Here is an 8,824-nt window from a genome sequence, read left to right on the forward strand (position 1 = left end):
ACTAATAAAATTGAAATAGTGTCATGAAGGGGAAAAAATGTTTCGTGGCGTACATATTATGAAGTCATTTTCCCGAAATTCAGATATTCGAAAGAATTTAATTTCATATTCCATGGAGTTGAAATAGCCGATTACGATGTACCTTGTCATCTCTATCAACAAATTGCTTTACATTCGTGTCGATTGGTAAGTAGAACTTTGGTGTTAAGGACTGTGCATTTTTACTCGTGACTTGGCTGTAAAATGTCTACCTTGTACTTGATGAAAATAAACCGCAAATTAATTAAATTAATTAATAATAAAATTAATTAATTAAAATAAACGAGTATTGTCTGTGTGAATTTCCATAAAAATAATATTTGTGACAATGACAATATTAATGAACCTTTCAGGATAATGCATACACAATACTAATTCTCGCAGCAATTGTCATGTTACGTGTTACAATCCATACCTATGTTTTCTTCCGTATTTTCAATAAAAAACTCAAGGACAGGTCATGATAGACGGTTCATAATATTCTTTAATATTTTCGCGACTACTGTACCAAATATCATAACAATTTTCTGATGCAAAGAAATGTTACAAAGAAAAGAATCAGACGTTGCAGCAAAAACCCCATTTACTTCCATTATAAGCAGTCGAGCGCTGTACCAACACTGTGTGTCAACACCAGCGCCTCTAGCGGATTTCATTTTCGAGTGGAACCAGCGAGAGAGAGCAAAACCATGCCGTTTTCCACACTACGTTATTCTAGGCGCTGTAATCAGGGTAAGCAAACTTGAGAACCTGTTGGTGACTCATACTTGGATCAAAATAGTACTAATAGTTTGTTAGTCGTTAGTATACTTTTATGTAATGCAGTATAACTTAAAGTGGACTTAAAACAACAAATCAATCAATAAAGTATAACTGTGCATTGTAAGAACAATGGCTTCCCCGATGGCACAGTGGTAGCGTCGTCGCCTTGTAATCAAAGGGCCTCAGGTTCGATACCCGGTGGAGGCACATAGTGGTTCGGATCCGACTTTAAACTGTAGGCGCGGTCCCGATTAGCCGTTCTGTGCACAAAGTGGACTTAAGACACCAACTCAATCAATCAATCAATTGTAAGAGGAAAATTTCAATATGTTCATTGCCTATTTTAATGTTTTTATATTTTAGGGGGTGCCTTTTAAGAGCCTATTTTAGTGCCTTTTTAAGTGCCTATTTTCACCATTTTTGGTGCTTATTTGCCTGTCTATTTGAGAGGTTTTTAGTGCCCTAGTTATCACCCACCTAATATGTAAAGTGATGGAAAGAAATACTTCCCCCATAAGACATCTGGTATTAAGGGGGAAGTACTTTTTTCCATGACTGTACATATTGTGAAATGTATGTACAGTCTGGTTTGTAAGTACATCACTGAAATTAATGCAGTCGATACAACCCAGTCATCACCTCCATGCTAAAGTGTGATATGTGAAAATGAAATAGATGATTTGTGGGCATAAACCACCTAGATGGACTTATGGAGCATTCCAGTGTTGGGTGTGCAACATTTCGCACAAAAAATGTAAGGTTCTTGACATAAGATTGGATTAAAATATTCATAGAATTATGAAGTACTTTTGTGGTCTTTGCTAACAGTTGGAAAGAAATAACTTGAGTATGATAACATGAATCCATGAACGAAAAATTGTGGCGTGTGTGACGCTTTAAAAATGTAGCAAAATATGACATCATTTGTCTGTGAAGCATGTAGGCTACAGATGCTAATGTTTTTTGTTGGTGAAATGTGTAAATTATATGCATTCAGAAACATATAAACCTTAATGCAATTAAAAACACTAATAATTTTTAGATTAATTCATGTTGTTATTTACATGTAGTAGGGCCACTTTTCGTGTAATGTCCCTTATGTTTCTACGATTATTGTGACATTAAAATGATGTTCGATTCTATGTTATTGCTGTATCTTAATATTTCACATTCTTATTATCCTTCCCGTAGTGTACAATTATGTACACGTATTTGTTTAATTGTGATATGATATTTTAAATTGCTTAGGCAGGTCTGTGAGAATGTGTTTCCAGGGGTTCCATTTTTACGTTTTGGTCTGTACTATTTTATATACAGTATATCTTGTTTGACAATACACTCAAAATGCTGACCAAGGCAGAATTTATTGTAAAACAAACTGTAAACAAAACGTTTCCACCCTCTAACAGGGTCTTCTTCAGACAAAGATTCACACTAAAAAAATATTTGTGTGAATCTTTGACTGAAGAAGACCCTGTAAGAGGGGTGGAAACGTTTCGTTTCCAGTGTGTTGTTTTACAATAAATTCTGCATTGGTCACCATTTGGAGCGTTTTATTAAGCATGGAAAGAAGGGTTAATATTGTTACCTTATCTTATTTGGGCCTTACATGGTAATGTACAGGGATATTATTTAGAATTGTAATTACATGAAGTACTTTTGTTCATGTATGTGCCTTAGGCTCTGTAATACCGGACGACCTTGTGTATAGCGATAACACCTGCTAATCATTCCACTGCGAGTCCGGAACGCTCTATACTCTGTCCCGATTATCTCTGGAGCTATCGAACAAACACAAGTCTCTGTAGTGACGCGAGACGGCTCCACCAATGAATACGTGAGAGGGAACGGGATTGCGTGGAGGGGGAAGCGACTGCAATTACCAGCCTTCGAAGCAGCGCTGCAGGCCGCAAGCCATTGATACTAATCAAAAAGGGAAGCCGTATTAACTTCTTTGTGGTCAAAGCAAGCAGAGAAACTAATGAAGTCCTTGACATATTTTCATAAGCCTGCTAAAACTTAATCACGTTTCATTTTTCCTTTATTTTCAACATCGCATCCCCTAAATTTCATTCCGCCAAACTTGTTGGTCTCACTTGTCAGTATCATCGAGATTGCCACATACGTCAATTTGATGCCTATGCTGTTTGAATCGTGCAAGAAGTTCCGTATTCGGCTGACAGATGGCGGGGCAAGCCTCGGCCGGCGAAAGCGACCAGTCTCACGCCTCTATCAACAGGTGGCGGAAGGAGCGGGCGGCGAGGGCCAAGACAGCTCACTGGCAATTACGCTGGGCATTCTCCGAGGGAGGAAGCATTCAAACAATCCCCGTTCGATCTTCGCGAGAATAAATTTAGCTTTCATTAGCCAGCGGAGGAATTTTCTCCTTAACCTGTGTTTTTAGGGTTTGGTAGGAAGAAAAATGGTTTCCGAATCTAAGGCGGGAATGTTCGATTGCGGAAGAAGCGATATTTATACAACAGTATTTTCCATCTGAAGGGTGTGAGATTGGTTTAGTGCAAAATGGCCATAAATTGCAATTGTGATAATTTTGGGTATGATGAAGGGAAATTGAGGTTTGTGGTGAGGGGCTAAATCACACACTCAACTTGGATGACTTTAGGGAGATGAAAATGACAGAATCTCTTCATCATGCACAAAGAGAAATAAATGTTACAAGTTCAGTTCAAGCGATGCTTACACCGAATTGAAGGAAAGGGGTACATTATGTTGCAGGAAAAGTTTACATTGAAGTAAAACGATACATTGGATTTGTTTGTAAGTCCACTTTATATACAGAAAATCTAGTGTAATCGGGACTGGACCTACAGTTTAAAGTGGGATCGGAACTACTATCTGCATCCACCGGGTATCGAACTCGAGACCTCTTGATTGCAAGGCGATGACACTACTACGTCATCGGGAGGCATTAAACGGGTACATTGAGTTGTAGGAAAATGATACATTGATGTGAAGCAAGAGGGTACATTGAGTTGAAGTAAATAAGTAAATTGAGTTGAAGCAAAACCCAGTTCGATTGCGTAGAGCGGAGGTGCTCAGTTGTGGAGGGGAAAGGCTATAATTTGATACCAATACTTTTATCACAATTCGCGCTTATTCCAGCCATATAGCACAGGTCATTTCGATTCGTGAAAAAATAATGTTTAAAAAGCAGAAGAGTGGATAGAAAAATGCAGCTACCGTACTTTTCTCTCCAAGGGACGTTGAGGTTACCGTTTGGGCTGAGATATGTGCCTCCAAGGGCCCAGCCGCTTTAGAATGGCGGACACTTCTTCCTAAGCTAGTATTGGCCCCGGGGGCCTACGCAGGGGAACATTAATGCTAGGTGGCGCTGGAGTCGAGAGCCAGGCAGTAAAAATGGAAGAGAGTCCCGTGGCCAATGGAGAGTGCGTTGTTAGCGTCTCCCACAGGAGACGGGAAACTCTTTCGTTATTGAATACAGAGACTGTGGGTACAAAGAACAGTGATAAGCATGTAGGGAAAATAAATAATCATGTAGAAAGAAATGAAAATATGGAAAAGACAGAAAATGCAATTAAATGTGTGATAATTCTTACATGTTTTGGCTTTTCTCTTCACTACAACAAGCTATTACAACTTGCTTACACTCTGTCCCGGCAATCTTTGGAGCAAACGACGGAAACACGTATCTGCGCAAGTTGTGACTCCAGAGGGCTCGGCCAATGAACACGTGAGATGAGGGCATGACGGGGTCCGGCTGCAGCCACCATCAGTTTTGCTCTTCCCACTCGCTTTCTCCCCTTCTCTACCGTTATGCGCGGCCTTGCTCCACAGATTCCCGACACAGAGTGTACGTGCACCCTGTGCTGACACCGAGCAGCTAGCAATAGCTATAGCAGCTTGGAGAACGATGCTAAGAACACCAAACCTAACCTACCTAACCTACTCACGTATGCATCCAATATCATAACTAAACATGTTAATAGATTATAGTGCAGAAGGCCTTAGAAAGATCGCTTCGCGGGCTTACAGCAGACAACAATATGGGGGTGTGTCTGCGAGAACCAATCAGGTCCGCGAATGAGCGAGCCCGGTTGCCACAGCTAACTCGCTGCACCCTTCTGGAAGGGTGAGTGACCTCTGCCTCTTGCTACCTCGCCCTGTTTGTTAAGCTGAGGAGCAGACGACACGAGAGTATCGGCAATAGTGTGCGAGCGACGTCTGCTGTTAGCCCGCGAAACGTTCTTTCTAAGGCCTTCTGCACTATAGGAAGATTTGGTTTGGTGTGTCAATGTAACTTTCTCGGCAGACAATAAATACGTGACGTCATAACATCACTGCTGACGTTACATTCCCCAAGTTGCTAAACCGGTCGCTTCTTGCTGATTCTAGCTTAAAGTGCAATCAGAACTTTATGTGCAGTGTATCTTCACCCAGTATCGAACCCTGAACCCTTTGATTACAAGGCGACAGCGTTTCCATTAAACCATCGGGGAGGCCCTACAACTTATTTCATTACAATGTGACGTCATGTACTACACAATGGGATAGCACAGTTCTGATAAGCCGAAAATAATGAGCCAAAACTAAGAAGCTATTAATGTTAGCTAAAATCTGATTGTATTTCAAAAGCTTGTGTGATTTTGTGTATCCGCAATAGATCTAGGTCTGTCATTTATACTTTCTAATTTGAAAGTTGCTTTCTTGTGTACTATTACTTTACTTTAAACCTACATAACGTATATGATGTGTGTCTTTGATTAATATTCGAATCGAGTAGCAGCGTCATCTCTACTTAACATTCTAACCACAGTACAGAGAGTTGAAGTAGTTATGTTCCCGGATATAGTCCGATAAATCAATTGATTGGAAAAGATCGATGAAAGATCAATTGATGATAAAGGGCGGTGGACAAGCAAGCATTGTTTGGATTTTGGAGAGAGGCCAGAAATGGGCGGGGTTTGAGATATGGGGATGGATTTTGATTGGTTGTTTGGATGAGGAGATGATGACGTCATAGGTGTTTTGAGTTTTGATTGGTTGAAGAGTTTTTTGACCCCGGAACGGGAAATTCCCGAGCTTGATTTCAACAGGAAATTACTGAGTCAGTTGAATGATGATTAAAATGTTGTCTGAGAAAGGTGAAAGGTTATAGATAAGAGGTTGAGGTTTAGAAAATGTTGTGTGAATCACGTGAAAATCACGTGATAGGAAATTGTTGATTCGGGTCGATTCTGAGAATTTCCCGCCAAAATCACGTGAAAGTCACGTGACCGGAAATTCCCGGCTGGGGTTAATGTTCGAGTGAACAAGCAGACATTGTTATTATTTGGCAGGGTTCCAAAAATGTGTGGAGTTTGAGATAGAGGTTAAAAGGTTATAGATAATGGATGGGAATGTTTTACTGTTGTTTTTTATTTTATTATGTTTGTTTTTCGGTACAGAGGTTGATTTAGGTTTTCGAATTTAATGACGCATTCAGTATAGAGGTCGACAACCTGTCTTTGAGAAGCCGGGAAAATGTTGCTGACTCATTTGATTCAAAGATCGTTGTATTAATTTAAGAATACAAAAAGTATTTATTTGGACATGTTTAAGGAAAATGACGTAATAGGAAGAAGGGTATATATATGTAGACGGTATAAAAAGAACGAGAGTGTGTCACAATGGCAGAGTATTACATAACGTTTCCGGAGAAAGCTCTGAATTTCTACGAGATAAGTTACGAAGAGTTTTGGGAAGTCATAGAATCCTGCGGCGATATCGATACCGATCGTGAGGCTGTACAGCGAGTGTTGAAACAGTTCCCGTTTATGTACGTAGCACTACGTGAAGCTCCATGGTGCGGATGTTACCTGTTCAATAGATCGGGAGAAGCGGTCCATCATTCCTGCGAGACGTTGAAGGAGATAGTGGAAAGAAAAAAGTTTACGGATGGGAGAACAGGATTTCCCAGTCACAAATGTTCGTGTGAACTCATTCAGAGGAAGGATGAAGATGAGGTTGCTGAAGCTTTAAAACAAAGAGTGAAAGAGTGGCTTGCCGTGTTAGTGAACAAAACTATTTTGTGGTGTACTACCTGCAACCGTTCTCTACTACGTAAATTAGAAGGACATCCCTGTTTTCCAGCGGTATCTTCGAATCGTCTTGGTTTTTCCAGAGCCCTGTTCGATAGTGATGTAGAAGATACTGTGCCGGTACCGTTATCACCAATACCTGGAACCCCATCACCTATTGTATCAGATTGTTTTTCTTTGGCTGATTTATGAAAGTGTTCAGTTACCCCTGCTACCGATTTTCGGGGCATTGTAATAACTACCTATCAGTCGATTCTCGATACAAAACTTACTCGATACAAAACCATTGTGTAGGATTACAACAGACACCTGAAGAGTTAGTGACTGCAGGATGTTACTATTCAGGCCACGGTGATAGAGTACTGTGTTCATATTGTTTTTATGGCTTTTGTGATTGGACACCGGAAGATTGTCCTGTTATAAGACATCTGGCAGCAGTGCCCCATTGTAGTTTTATACAAAGTGTTGCATTACTACATTATAAGGTCGAATGTAAATATTGTGCTAATAGAGAAAAGTCTGCAAAAAAAGTTATTGAAAAAAATGCAGATTCTGTAATGATTTGTAAAATCTGTTTTTTGAATGTTTGCGATATAGTGTTTCTCCCGTGCAGACATTTTGTCAGTTGTCGATCCTGTGCCTCACAACTCGATAAGTGTGCTATATGTCGTGGATCTATTAAAAATACATTGACAGTTTTTACCTGTTGAACAATGGATGTATGTTTTTTGGACGTTCAAGGTTTACGAGGAAAAGACGGTGAATTTGTGTGGAAAGAAGTCGGAATATTGAAGTCTCCTTTTGAATGTACATTTGATTATTTAGTAAAACCTCCATACGGTCTACATTTGTTAAGTGAAAAATATCGTCGTGTGAATTATTGGCTCCGTGCAAACAAACACGGACTCTCCTGGGAAAATGGTTGGGTACCGTATGAGAAGTTAGGAGATCTTTTATATTCTGTACTTGTAAATGAAAATGTGTATGTTAAAGGTACTGAAAAAACTAAATGGTTGGAAAAATGTATCGGAGAAAAACGTATGAGTACGTTAACCGTAGATAATATTGAAGAATTTGGGTGTCCAAAATTGGAGAGTGTGAAACTTTCGGTAGATAAAAAGAAATGTAGAGAACATAGTGAATCAAAAAATGTGAACAAAACCTGTGCAGTTGAAAATGTTTGGAAAATGTACCATTTCTACTGTAATAGAGAAAAATAAAAAACTGTTTAACCTTTTTTCAAATGTTTTATTTACAATTTAATAATATACATATAAAGATATACATTTACAGTAAAAAATACATAATGGATAATAAAGTTATTTATAATATCAATGAATGTCCAAGATTGTGTTGAAGATATATTTCAATCATCAATTCGTTGTACCAGAGAACGTGAAAATGGCTTATCAGGTTTTCCGGTACTTCTTTTCTTTCTGAAAACATATTCTTTTCGATACAATGCACAAAAGTCTGTATATGTGGCTGTAATTTATGATAACGTTCGTTCGTTAATTTTCTTAAGGGTGTGAAAAGTTCACAAAAAAATAAATGTAGTTCCGGGGGTGTAAAAATAAAAGCATCCGGTGAGGAATGTTGATACATGGAAATACAACGTTTTCCGAAAAAATTTACAGCACTGACAGTAATATTCCCTGTGACGAGATAATTAAATCGTCGACCTGTTTCGATGTAATCAAGTACATCAGATTTCAAAACACACAATTCTCTAATCTGTGAAGAATTAATTCGTACGGGTAATCTTCCTTGTTGCGAAAACTCCCATACCAGATTGAAAGGTGTTTGTTTTTCGAATCCTACTGCTACATATTTGGTTTTTTCTGTGTTCAGAAAGTATATATTTGCAAGATAAAGATCCAAACAGACATCTATGTTGTGCAGTTCCGAACATTCGGTTTTATTTTGGGAAGAACTGTTTTCTTGACGTATTTTCATGAAATCAC

The sequence above is a fragment of the Lepisma saccharinum genome, chromosome 30 (genome assembly GCF_977018435.1).
Source record: "Lepisma saccharinum chromosome 30, izLepSacc3.1, whole genome shotgun sequence".
Taxonomy (NCBI): Eukaryota; Metazoa; Arthropoda; class Insecta; order Zygentoma; family Lepismatidae; genus Lepisma; species Lepisma saccharinum.